Below are 14,240 nucleotides of genomic sequence, written 5' to 3'. Positions count from 1 at the left end.
GTTTCCAGTGTCATAGCTCCAAATCCTCATCAGAGAAATGGAGGACCAGGTAGGTCCCAAACACAGGGTGAGTGAACAGTTCTTTAGGCTGTATTGACTTGGCTTTACATCAGAACTTTACTGAGGACAGGGGAAGCTTAGACAGATTCCTCATGTGAACATACATAAACCCATGTTTAGGCATCATCATATATGAACTGAATCTTACCCAACATAATTAAACTGCTACAGCTCTCTAATTTGCTCACGAAAACCACAGCCTTTGCAGTCTGTGTGATTCCTTCTAAAATGTAGCACTGGAATATTCCTGACATTATATTCCTGTTGTATTTTAAAGTGTATCTCTTTGGGACAAACTTCTGAGATTTTTAAAATAAGTATAAAAGATTACAAAGAACTGAGGCCTATGAATCATTCTTTTTTTTTGCCTCTGTTTTTGATAGCTCCCCATCTAGAAGAATTCTGTATTTTCCCTTCTCTGCCTTCTTTCCTTTGCATTCTCTTGCTCTTACATCATTTATTGCATCCAAAATGCCTGATTCAATGTAAGGCAGGGGAAATTACTAACAATATTCAGAGACTGTTTTCAGTGGAGCAGTTGGGTGGCCATGGGAAGCACTCCCACTCAAAAGGTGACTGGATGCAATGAAGTGGGCTTCATTCTTCTCTTTATTGTTCAATTTTCACTAAAGCATGATCTTATCATTGAGACAAAGACCCTAAGAGCATCCCTCTCTTGTTTGTTTTGGAAGAGGTCCCAGCTCTGTAGCCAGTGGACACCTTGAGCATGAAGAGCAGAGAGAAAGGGTTGCTTCAGCTGCTCCTTCTTCCCCAAAATTCCTGTGTAGCCTGGCAGTAAGGCAGAAAGCTTTTGGGGATACTGTCATTAAAAACTGCTCTGAGCATAGATGAATCCTGACTATAGACCTGGCACAACGAGGTTGTGTTTTACATTTTAAGTAGAAGAAAAGTAAGACTATATTTACTTTATTTTCTCTTTCAGAATCCAAAGGTATTTATGTCCAATATTCAAATACTCTCAAGTGAATGAGAGATATGCATTTGGGCAAATATACATATAGCCAAATCCCTTAACACTCCAAAGTAAAAACCTCAAAATCTCAATGAGGTTTGCCCAGCACTACCCAGAATCAGGCACTCAGATGTCTTGGAGCTGCAGTTTTAAATGGCTTGCTGAAAGTGTTCAGCTTCATAGGCAATTTCATTTTGTAAATGTAGGCTCTGTGAGGAGTGCCAGGATAAAGATAGGGCTATAATTACTTAAAGAAAAGGAAGAGGTTGCTCCTCCAGCACTCATCTCCCTACCTTGGACTTTTACCCCTTTGCCCATCATCATAGCAGCTGAGTGCTTGCTCTGTGAAAGACCATAATTGCCTGGGAAGGCTGTAAAGAAAAGGGAGCACATCTGCAAAATGTCCCTAAGCCCAGCTATCATCTCACTGCTCTGTCATGGGGTTCATTAGTCTCAAGTAAATAGTTCAGAAACATCTTTTTGAACATACTGCAATAACACTGGCAATGTCACCCTACTTAAGTCCAGCCAGTGAGAAATACTGGGTCTGAGGCTCCCATAAGCTCAGTTTTCCTTTAAAGTGGGGTCTCAGATAAGTTTTTGTAACTTTTCTCAGTTTCTTATCCTCAAAGAGAGAGCAATGCTGTAGTTCATCTAGAACCTTATACAAAAGCCAGGAAAAATTCTGGGGCCAGGAACAAAACCTGAGATCTCTCTCACCATTGTTCCCAATCACTGCATTAGAATTGCAATGTCCAGCTTATTTCTCATCTCTCCTCCTCCAACATACACAGACTTGAATTTTGTATTTTCTTCTCTAGCAATAGGCCAAAAAAGGAGAGGCAAAGGGTGCCCCAGTATGACCAGCTGGTGTGTACAAAGCCAGTGCTCATTTTGGGATCGAATGAGTTTGATCCCCTTTCCCTGAGGGAGACCGGACCTGGTTGAGCTCCCCCTGCCCAAAGACAGCCAGGACTGCATCTTGGGGAGTCTTTGCTTCACTTTTCTATAAATACCCAGTTTCTAGTGAACCTTTAGGCACTGATGATGTCACAAATACTTGCAGCCCAAATTCAGCTTAGATGCTTGGGGCTTTTCACTGTAGCCCATGAAATCTGCATTTAAGTGCTGAAGTGCTTGTTTGACTGTTACTGCTTTTGACATTCTCACCTCATGCAAATCAGTGTGTATTCTACCACTGACTTCAATACAGCTGGAATTTTTCCTTAATGTCTTGGAGCTAATAGCCTGTTACTTGCTACCAGCTATGACTGGGCAATTTTTGATTTATCAGAGGAGATGAAACATTCTTGATGTACCAGCTAAAATTTTTAATCAATCCAATGCAAAAATCCTCTCCTTCTTAATAGAATATTCTGTTTCTCCCCACTCCCATGGAAATTCCATTATCTTCTGTCATGTGTCAAAATATATCCACTGAGTATTGATATCAAGCAATTATGTGAGACAAAATCATTCGTGTATGGTAAGAAAGCAGAGGCAAATGACTGCATTCTGAACTGCCTCTCTCAGTAGCAATGTGGCAAAAGCTTCAAACCTCGTATGAAAATGAGAAGTGCATGTAAATTACTTTGTCTAAATGGATTTTCATTAGAAATGAAATACAAGCAGTTCAAAAATCACTAATGTTCACTGGCAAGAGCCAAATGGCTGAGTCAACATCACTATTAGTCTTTAGTTCTTTTCTATAATGCTGAACCACTGAAATAGTCTGATCAAACTTGGCATTTCATTGTGCCAGATTAGTTAAGTCATAGACTGACTCATCCTTGGGGTATGACAAGTGCTAAATGAGCTACTGATCCTTTGCACTGCTGGGTACAGCTCCCTGTGAGACTAGGACACAGACAATAGGAAGTATTAATAGTGGGTGTCTCTGTCCTCCTGTTTAATTATTATTTATTCTGCATAGGTTCTCTTATTCACCCTAGATGCTGATTATTTTAACTATGATGGAAAGGAGAGAAGTCCAACACTCATAACTAAAAAAACCTGAAGAGTCATCAAGATTCCAAATGTCAGTTTGAGCAGGACTCAAAGTTTAGTCCTGAAATCCTACATCTGTACACTCTACAGCCTCCAGGATATGAAGAAGGGGGTGTACCATAAGATCTAAGCAGGATTATGCACTGGAGAGATGAGTTGTGCTCTGCTGTGCATCCAAGAGCACCTCTGTGCTCAGAGCTGCCTAAGAGAGCTGTGCCCCTCAGGTAGCCAGGCTGGGGGGGAGCTGCTCCTGTGAAGGCAGATTCCTCAGGAAGATATCCTGAGATCCAAAGTACGGATGCTGACTGAAAGCCTGAACTCTCAGAGCTTAGCAAGGGCTTTTTAAGTGTAGGTATCTGAAGTCTGCTTTTGTGGAAGATATCCTGATGTGCATCCTGTCAGGTGCAGAACTAAGAGGCAAGAGGGTGACAAGCCTCCTGAAGGAGGCAGCCTTTCTCACTGCCTCTTTCACCATGCACAAGTTTTGTCTGTAATTCTTTGGCTACAGCTCTGTGAAAGGACTTGGAGCTTTATGGCCTTGTGTTCTGCATTTGCTTTCCTCCGAGGAATTGCTTTGGATTCAATCAACAAGATATGCTAAATGGAAAGCTGCTCTAGGTATATCTCAAGGCAGTTTAGTTCGCACTATTGTCCACTGGGGATATTCTTATCATGCTATTTGTGTGCAGAACTGTCATAACTAACACAGACAGGCCTTCCCCATCCTTGTTTCCCTTGAGCTCCATGGCATCCAACACTTTTGAATCTGTACAGGACATAGGAATGCACAGTTCACCTTTACAGTATTAATTCGATGACCGGGCACTTAAATTAACAACAACAACAACAAAAAGGATTTGAAAGCTGTCTTGGTTTAGCTTTTTGTTCATTATCAGAAACTATTCTGCCTGAATCCACCTCAGTGATGCTCCTCCTGCATAAAACAGGAGATTTTTGCCATTAAAAAAAAAAATAAAATAGGAAAACATTTAACAAAAAAGGATGATCTGGAATACCTGCTCAGTTATGAATTGGAGCTCCCTGTCTCCAACCCAAATACAAAGCAACTGCTCACAAGCAAAGCAGGAGGTTACACTGAGCTAAAGTTGTCCACACTGTCCTGATACTCTATACAGATGGAAGCAAACACCTACAGCTGGAATGAAGTATCTGCAACAACTTCTCAGCTGGTTAAAGTCTTTCTAGACAGATAATATCATCTACTGTTACTGGCTCTCACAGCTTACACTGAAGGTTCAGGTACAAGTCCTCCTCCTGCTTTCTGAACTGTTATGTGGGATAGCTTTAGCTGCCCCTAAACTTGGTTTTCCAATAGAACCAGCATTTGAAATGCCTGAGACTGGTGGGCACAATTGCCCAGAGAAGCTGTGGATGTCCCTGTTCAAGACCAGGTTGAATGGGGCTCTGAACAGTCTGGTCTAGTAAAAGGTGTCCCTGCCCATGGCAAGAGGGTTGGAACTAGATGATTTTTAAGGTCCCTTCCAATCCAAAACATTCTATGATTCTGTGATTTGAGAAAAAACCTGGATCTTCTTACTGGGATGCCTGCATGACTGTTCTCCCTGGACCTTGGGCTGAGTGCTGGTTTGCTGTTCCTGCCCAAGTTGCACCAGATCTGGTTCACACTGCTGAGGGAAGCATCCCCTCTGAGGTGCTCTCACCTGCAGTTTGACTGAACACCTGCAGATGAGATTGGGCTGTAGTCTCTGGGGATCTCACTAAGGTTAGTAAAAATAAACACTGAAACTTAGTAAATTAACTGTTACTTATGCAAAGTTCATTCAGTGCAGCAAAAGTACAGTAAAAGCTTATGGTATCTTTTTTTTTTATCCTGGAGATTGTAGCAAATTGGGTTTGGTCCATGACAAGTTGTCCCAGAGTAATAGCACAAGGTCTCAAGTGTACTTGCAGGCTCACAATAGAGGTTTGAATAGCACCTCCTGGTCAGCAACAGCAATCCTTCACTACCTCAGCCTTTGCCAAATTAATTCCATAAATGCTTTAGTACTAAAATATTTGTAAGCTGGAAAAATTAGATCTGGAGAATGAGTTATTGTCTTGGTCCAGGAAGGCATGCAAGCCTTTAATGAAGGCAGGTATGATATCAAACTAATAATCACTTGTTTAGAAACTACTAAATGCTATGAAAAACTGCCCTGGCATCTGGAGATTTTAAGACAGATCCACAAAGTAAGAAACAACTATTGCTACTGGTGGCTTGTGAAGCCATGAAATATGTCTGACGTTCACTTTCCAGGTCTGTGAGTCACACAGATACGACATCTTGCTTCAACCAGAAACAAGACCCACTTTACCCAATAAATTGACCAGGCAAGGCTGTTCATTTAACCTTAATTACCCAAGTGTTCACCCAATATTATGCAGACAGACAACATCAGTTGACACACTGGTCCTGCTAATAGTGATACTTAGCACTCCCTACCATTTTTCATCTTCAAAGCACTTTCCAAATTTTACTTAATTAATATCTTTGAAGATGCCAAACTGTTTGCTGATATTTCACTGATAGTTTCTGCTCTTTCCAGAGCAGAGGAAAAGATGCTATTTCCTAATTAGGTTTTAGCAAAGACACTGCTGACTTCCCCTCCTTCTCATCTGGTTTTCAGTATCCTTCTATTTCCAGCAATCTGACCTCTCACCAGTCGGCACCTGGGGAATTATTGCCTTACTAGCCTTTTAAATGGCAGATAACAAATTGTTGTCAAAGTAAAACCTCTCAATTTTTCTTTAAGACAAATTTAAATGTTACATGCTTAACTCTCAGAACTTCAATCCTTTTAGTCAGTAACAAGGTAGGAGTCAATTAATTTCAAAAAATTCCAAATAATTTTCTATCTTTTAAATATGCTTCAGAGGTATAGTTTCCTGACTTTCTGCTTGTTAGAGTCTTACAAACATTTATCAGATGCTTGAGTTATAGGCCACTGTTTCAGCGGAAGCTTTGTCAGGTTGTTGAAATATGGATGTGATTCTGAACCTTTCATGTTTTCATGGAGCATGTAAAGCCACATACAGTATATTACATGTCATTAGCACTGCTGCATCTGTCACCCTCAGAGGGGAATTGGTTACTGGCAGAGTGCACTCTAAAGTCACAAACAAGCATTTCCACCAAGGTAATGAAGATCATAGCTTTTACACACAACAGTGTATTTAGGGAAAAAAAGTATCTGCAAAGGATGACTATATCCTATAAAATTAACTGAGAAAAGCAGATTTTCAGTAGGTGGGAGGACAGTGTATTGCTCAGACAGTTTTGCAAAGTAGACAGAGAGCAGGTTCTTAGGATACTGCTTCAATACCCTCTGGGCCACTCAAAAATTGTGCCTTACACTACATTACAAAACTCTCACTTGTTGAATTTTAAATGACCTAGACATTAAGGAAGATTAATTTCCTTCTAGTCCTTTTCATTTTGTTCCAACCTCTCAACTATTCCTTCTAGTTCTGCTGTAGCTATAATCATCCTTCAAATACATATCTGTCAGACACAGTACTGTCCATCATTTGTCACAGCTTAAATACAGACACACACACTCACACTGCACACTCGTGTGTGTCCAGCTGTAGCTCTTTCATCTGCAGTTCAGCAAAGAATTGAGCCTGCTTGCATTCTGCTCAACAAAGCACTTAAACATAAAAGTAAGCATCAGGCTGAAGTGAAGCACATTGCATTTAGAAATGCATTGTTTGATTAAAGGTTCAGATGAATGGTACGTGTTAATACATTATAAACTATAGGAAGAAACCTCCTTCCACTAACTTTCTGAGATTAAAAAAACCTGTTTCAGACAGACCGTGGGTACTTCTGCCAGCAGAAAATCCATCTGGCCTAACTCTAATAGGATGCTAAAAACAGTAACAATGAGAAACACCCAGAGCAGAAATACTTGCTAAAGATGTGATCAGCAGCCAGTGTGCCCCTCAGGGACTCACTGTTTACTCCTCTGGAAGTTTAGGGTGGGTTTTTCTAAAAGAAGAAAATCTTAATAAAAATACACCCACCCTATAGAAAAAAAAAAAGGAAAAAAAAAAGGAAAAAGCAATTTGGAGTAGAAGAAAAGAGAGAAGAGAGATCTCAGGGAGAAACAATTTTAAACCAGTCTACTGCTTCCCCCACCACAAGCCATTCACAGAACAAAAGGCCTCTGAGAAGCTGTGGACTAAGAAAGCTCGTAGAGGAGGTACAGGAGATAATTTGTTTAAAAGAAAGAGCTGCAAAGCAAAGGTCACTTCAAAGACTGCCCAGAAATGTGGAATGCTGGCCTGCTCCTCCCTTTCACACTGCAGTGTTGCCATGATAGTGTGCTCTATCCTACTTGTGAAATTGTTTCTAACCACAGAATATCTTGGTACCATTATCCCTGTTCTCCTCGTGGTTTTCAGGATCAAACTGTTCTCAAAGCTCCATGGCTGAAAGGCGATATATTTAGTAGCAAAATGAACTATCTTGGTTTGTTTGTTTGTTTGTTTTTGACAGCTGTATTTATAATTCTTCACAGATTGCTCAGCTGGGGTTCAAAGCTTTTCTTTAATTGTGCTTATTCTTCTGGAAATGACCCGGTACATCCTGCACTGGTTGAAACTGGATGACAAAATTAAAGTGAAAGAAGAGCTTTGCTGTCCTGTAGTAGCCAATTATGAAACAAGCACATACGGTGTGAAGAAAAAAAGCTTTGGTAAAAACTTAAGAAACCAAAGCCATGTTGCCCTTCATGATTCTGAGGTGTTTTGGTTCATTGTCATCACTTTGGACACCTCTTCAAAGCTCTTTTTTTATTTCTGGGCCATTCATAGTATTTTAGTTCACATTTGTCATAGAAGAATGCATCTCAAGGTGTGCCTCTGAGATGCAACTGAGATGGATGAAAATGTTTTGCATGAAAACAAGGCAGTTTCCCAAGGAGGTCTTTAATAGTTTCTTTTTCTGACCATTATTTTCCAAGAAATCAAGTTGACAGATGTATTGCAACCATTGGGGACTTGTAAGTTTAAGTAAAAATTACACTGAAAGAGGATTGAATCCTAGTAGTAGTATGTGCAAAACCATTCTGGTTTTGTAAATCCTGCTTCTGCTAAAATGGAGAAGGTGATACAGATTTTTACTTTTCTAGGACTACAGCAAGTCTGGCCCTCATTGGCCATGCTATACAGCATTGGCCTTTGGTAACATTATAAGAATACAAAGGAAAAGAAAAAGAATTCTTTGCCACTCTGTTGCTTACCAATTCTACAGACTTATTTTTCTCCAAGTATATGTATTGTGACATTTTCAAAATGAAATCAGCATCTAATCCATCCATGAGTAATCTAACTTGTAGGAAACAGAGAACAAAAAGTGTGCTTTTAGATAAATCCTAATTAATTGTACATGCAAATGTCTTGGATGGATGTGGTCATGCAATTCAATTACATGACTAATTATGTTGGAATTATAATGCCATTTTTAAATAGATAAACACACATGAAAGTGCCTGCCCAGAAGTTTGCATGCTGGAGACTGGGAATAGAATCATTTATTGGCTCTTTAGTGCCACCTGTTGAAAACTGAAAACTCATGCAAATGAATCTGTGCGCCAATCAGACGCTCGTTTAGAAGGGGAATGTCCACTTGCTTGGCTGCTGTGAAAGTCAAAACCTTCAGAAATTTAACAGCTGGGGTGGAAGTATTTGAAGCACGGTTGTCACCCTACGAAGGAAAGTATAACACACCACTGGGGATGCTGGGGAGCAGGAGCCAAGCTCTTGGGACATGTGGCACATTCATAATGTCACATCTGTTCAAAAACTGGGCTGGTTTCCCTTCTCGCCAGAAAGCCGTCACAGCACATACCTCAAACCAGGCATCCTGATTACAGAAGCCTCTTCTTCCATGACTAATTCCATAGTAGTGCTCCTCTGCTAATTAAGAGCGAGATCACTACTGCCTTAGTCATGCAGGGTTGTGCTGGAACCAGACTGACCCCTTGGAGTGTAGCGTGCTGTGCCACATGAGGAGGTCAATGTAGCTGCTGTGTCTGTGGGGAGCAAGCAGCAGGGAAGTCAATGGAAGTTCCTCTGCCAGTACCTTGTTCCCAGCTGTGACAACTCAGTGGCCAAGCTGCCGACATCATCTCTGAGGTCAAAAGAGCAGATCAGAGTAAAAAGTCTCCTAGAAGTTCAGTTTTCAGAAATATTATTTCTTGCCTGCTTTACCCTTTTGCTTTTAAAAGAGCATCCATTTTAGACCTTATTTTCCCTTTGGATTTAATTTATGATCAAGTTCTATCAAAAATGTAAAATATGGTCAGATCTGGGGCCTGGGCTGTGTTCTTCATCAAATGTCACATGGTTTGCCAAAGATGAAAAAATGTAAAAATTCTTATTAAAGAAATCAAATCTATTCCTTGTGTAAAACCACTCATCTCACTCCCTTACCTACAATTTGAAAAGCTACTCTGCTAATTCAAAACCAACGTGAGGCTTGACAACAGTAAGCAAGGTAAAGGTAAATCATGTGGCTGCTTCACAAACATCCCAAGTGGCACCATGGTTTAGCCAAATGGCACTTTAAGTGAGAAAGGAACACCATGGTGGAACAGGAAAAACCATGATGGAGATTTACCGAGTATTGAGTCATACAGGATGGTGCAGGGAAATTGGGACAGTTTGTTCTGTGCTCCTCAGTCTCTCTCCAGCTCTGCAGGAACTTCTGTCATGGAAAGATAGAGTTTAAGGCCAATGTTTTCATTTCACTGTTCACTTCAAGCAGTTTTAGGGTGATAAAGCAAAATCACCATCTCAGTCTCTTTGCCTCCAGCTGTGCCTTGAAACATAATATTTCATACACACTGTTATCTGGATGTTGGAGGAACAGAACCTGCTCCCAGAGCTGGGAATAGAAAAGTGATCCCCTATTTTCAGAGAGCATATTTTTCAAAATCTGGTGCAATATGGAAAAAAAGCCTCCACAGATATTAAAAGCCATCAAGAAGAACCTGGCAGGCACTGGCCCCACAGCTGCACACCCACCTGCCTGTGGTACAACTTGCATTCTTTCCCTGGGATACCCGTGGGGTGAGTTGACATGACTGGACAGCTGAAGGACAACACTTGAATTCTGCCAGTGACAGGTTGAAACGGGACCTTCTTCATGGACTGTCTTCATTTCTCCTCCTTATCACATTCCCACTCATGTTCACTGCATTTCTTTGAACCAGCCTGCCCCAGAGCTTTAAGCTCAACACATGATTAAATCAAAGTATTACAATTGTTTACAGCATTTTTGACCTTTCTGGCTGACTTTCACTACCACTGACAGATTCAGCCGCCCAGATGTTTGTCCAGGTGTCACTTTCACAAAATTGCCAAAATAAGGGGTGTGTCCACCCATTTGGCTAGGCTTTCTAACATTTCTGTGTAGGTATTTGAAAGGATAATAAGATACAGAAATCATCCCACCCAAATGAAAGCAAATCTTTGTCTGAAAAATCAACTTTAAGATTATGAGCAACCTTAAGCACAATATTTTTGGCACAAAATACTTCCTGTTTCAATTTTTAATCCTTTTTAAACATTACTCCATTCCAGTTAAACACCTGTTTTAGCCCTACAGAAGCTGATTCTGTAGAATTATATTCATACCTATTATTCTTCCAAGTGGGAAAGAATTTCATAGAGAAAAGTAGAATATCTATTATGACAGTAGCACTTTATTATGGAGTAGCTTTTGGAGAAAAAAAGGTAAGTCAGTGGCTTTGACAGATAATTATGGGCTCCTATTACACAGCAGAATATCATTAAAAGTTACAATATGTAAAATGACTTTCACATTTCAAAAAATGTTATCTATGTTTTCCTCAGTTAAATGACTTACCAATTTAATGAAACAAAGTTCTTTTAAATGTAAAATATTCACTCTTTGAGTTTCTTTCAACATATATTTTTAAAACCTTGTATATATTGTTTTCCTGCATATTTGGTGCTTGAGGAGAAGTGTTTGGAATTGATTCCACACAATCTTGTTGACCTTTGTGATGCAAAATGAGAAAAGATTTCACAGTAAAATGCTCAACAATCCTAATATTCTACTTCTGTGCTATTATGGCTTGAAAATACTCATGATTTCAGGATGAAGCACAAATACACAAGGCACGTAAGAGGTGCTTTGTGATTACTTATAGTGCATTTGCATTCTGCCATCAGCCTTTACTCATCTAAGCACTCTGAAGTGAGCAGCTTCAGCCACTTAGAAAAGGCTCGATTTGCAGAAATTAAGGGACCACCTCCTTCAATCTACTACTCCTTTTTATAGCATTCTACTTGTAAGGAGTTTCAAGTTGGATACCCAAAATCAATACTTGCTTTTGAAATTGGAGGTCTTCAGCTTACCTTCAAAGAGTAAAAGAACAGGGATCAGCTGGCTCTTTTGTGCTGTCTCAACTTCTGTACTCCCATAGAAGAAAATCTCAAGTTGCTTTTCTAGCCTCATAAAATGCAGACATTTATCTGTGCTAAAATGAATCCCCTTGTGATATGTCCTATCTATTTACTCCCTGCAAATTTCTCTTGAAGAAACATAAAATAAGCTATTTCAGATCTTCATCCCTATCTTCAGGGCACTAACAGCTTTCATTGCATTGAAGTGGATTTTACCAATACATCCAGAATACAGAGGGTTGTGTCAAAAAAGATGAGATGACATCTCCTCAGTATTGCCTTTGGCATTTGCATTCATGTTAGGTTGGGGTTTGTCAGCTGGTGAAGATTTGGGAACAGAAGAATGACAACAGCAAGGGGATAAAGCAAAGTTTCATGCCAAAAACTCAGGAGCTCTGCCAGACTCAGACATAACTTGTTCCACCAAAGAACTAAATCAGAAGAACTATCACCTTTCTCTCTTTTCTCCAAACACAGCAGTTATTAAAAAGGCTTCCTCTGAGCTTATCTCTGCTGCAGCAGCTCAGTAGGAGTGGCTGTCAGCTCTAGCAAATGGCAGGAGAATCTCCTGCAAGGCTTTGTGGGAGACAAAGAGCTGGAGAGCAGTAGGTGAACAGCACTTTGTAGCACAATTCCTCATCATTCACTGACTTCCTACCTTTCTACTTTTCCATTCCTTAAGGACATATCCAGTGAGTAGCAACTTGAAAGATCACTTTGGATGCCATTTAAAAAGGGGTTTTGTTATTGCATGCTGAGGATGCTGTGATCCCTGCCTGCAACTCAACATGCTCCATGACTGCAATCTATTCCACTTCACAACAGTGGGATTTCATTGCTTCCAGTCAAATAAAGGAAAAGTCATTATTAAACTGCATCTTCATATACTATGCACTAAAGGTACCTCACATGTTAATGGAGGGAAAAGCCTGGGAAAAAGATGGAGCTACTGAATAACAGGAGTTCAGAGTAAGCAGGTGAATTTATTCATATTTCGTTTTGCAGGTAGTACATTTACCCAGTGCTAACTTGGACCACATCTACAAATGATGGTGATTAAAAAAACACTCCTATGTTTCAGTTGATACACATCAGAGAACTCCACTACCAAACCAAAAACCACACTCAAACACGTTCCTGGGAGAAAAGTAGGCTAAAGATATTGTCTCCAGACAGGGCCTGTTCATGTGGCTGGTGAAGATTTTTATCTTAGATTCGAAACTAGTAAGAATAACCTTTCCAGCTGCCTGAAAGAATATGAGTGTTCTTAAAAATATACTAGCTATTGCCTATACACAGCTGTTATTTTCAAAGAAGTTATTGATCTGAGGAAGATAATTTTTTCAGTTGCTTTTTTTTCCTAGTGGAACAAGTAACTTTATTAGAACAATGAAGCATAATGGCCAAGGAATAGTTTTATGTCAGACTCATAACTATAATTGCAGTTGGAATTGCAGAGAATGTTCACCTGCGACTGTGTTTTTAAAATTATCCCTTTTTGACTGTAGAGCATAGTGGAACTATGCCAAATAAAGACTGTGAGTCTCTTATTTACCACTGGGATCCACTTTCCTAACACAGAATTTTCTTACCAAGTAGCTCTTCTCTCAAATTCCTTTCTACCAAACCCTTTTCATTGTACATGGTAGAAACTGCCTGAAGTCTCTCTGCTCTCTCTCCAGTCCTGTGACAAGCTGCTAGGACAGCCCAGTGATAGAGAAAAGCATATTTAAAGTACCTGGTTTATGACTCTACCTTCTTCTGAAGCAGGCAATCCACTGACCTGTGTGAACAACAGCAAAATACTGGGATTTCAACAACAACTTGCTTCAAGTATTTGCTCTAGATCACATTACTGACCCTACATTCATTACAAAAGGCAGCTGTTTGTGTCAGTACATATGTTTTAGGATTCACATACAAAGAAGCTTCCCTTCTAAACAAGAGGGACTGGATTCCTGATGACAACCCAGGTGAGGAGCACTGCAGGGATGATGACCTGAGATGGGCAGCAGCAACAGCACCAACCTGATCCTGTGTTCACCCGACTTTTACAGCATCAGGGCCCTTTTGGCTGTTACGAGGGTTAGATGCAACCATGACTCTGTGGTTGTCTTCAACATGAACCAGTAAAGATTTAAAATAATATCTTTCTCCTCTCCTGCCTGTTCTCTGCTTATTCCTTTTTCTTACTCCATACATTTGCAAGGTGACTGGCTGAGACCTTCTACCCAGTGTGGAGGTTCATTCCAGGCACACTGATGATAAAGCTTTCATTCTCAGGGTGCTGCTTGGGTAGGGCCTTTGCCAGGCACTCTGCAACTACAGAGAAAAGGTCTGTAACAGTACTTCACTGAGGCCCCCCAAAAAATCAGAGGCAGAGAGGAGAACATAGATCCCCAGAGAAGAGCCTTTATGGATCATGACTTCACTGTGCATTTCTACTTGGCCGTTTACAGATTTGCAGAATGAAGAGCTTGGTTTGCTTTGGTCAAAACTCAGTTTGGAAGTGCCCACCACAAAACACTCACTCCCAAATGAATTAGATCCTCAAAATAGGGTTGATTTTGTACAGAACCACTGGATCGTTATCACGGACCATACACATGAAGTCCCTCTTGGCAAAAGGTACTTTCTCATTATTCCTCTGGACCTTATTTTAGTCTCATCAATGGGACATTAAAACTTCAGGGGAACAGGACAGCAGCTTGTGGCTGCAGCAGTAGCCAATTTTCCCAAA

Source organism: Aphelocoma coerulescens, chromosome 2 (assembly GCF_041296385.1).
Source record: "Aphelocoma coerulescens isolate FSJ_1873_10779 chromosome 2, UR_Acoe_1.0, whole genome shotgun sequence".
NCBI lineage: Eukaryota > Metazoa > Chordata > Aves > Passeriformes > Corvidae > Aphelocoma > Aphelocoma coerulescens.
Note: the sequence above shows the minus strand (reverse complement) of the source record.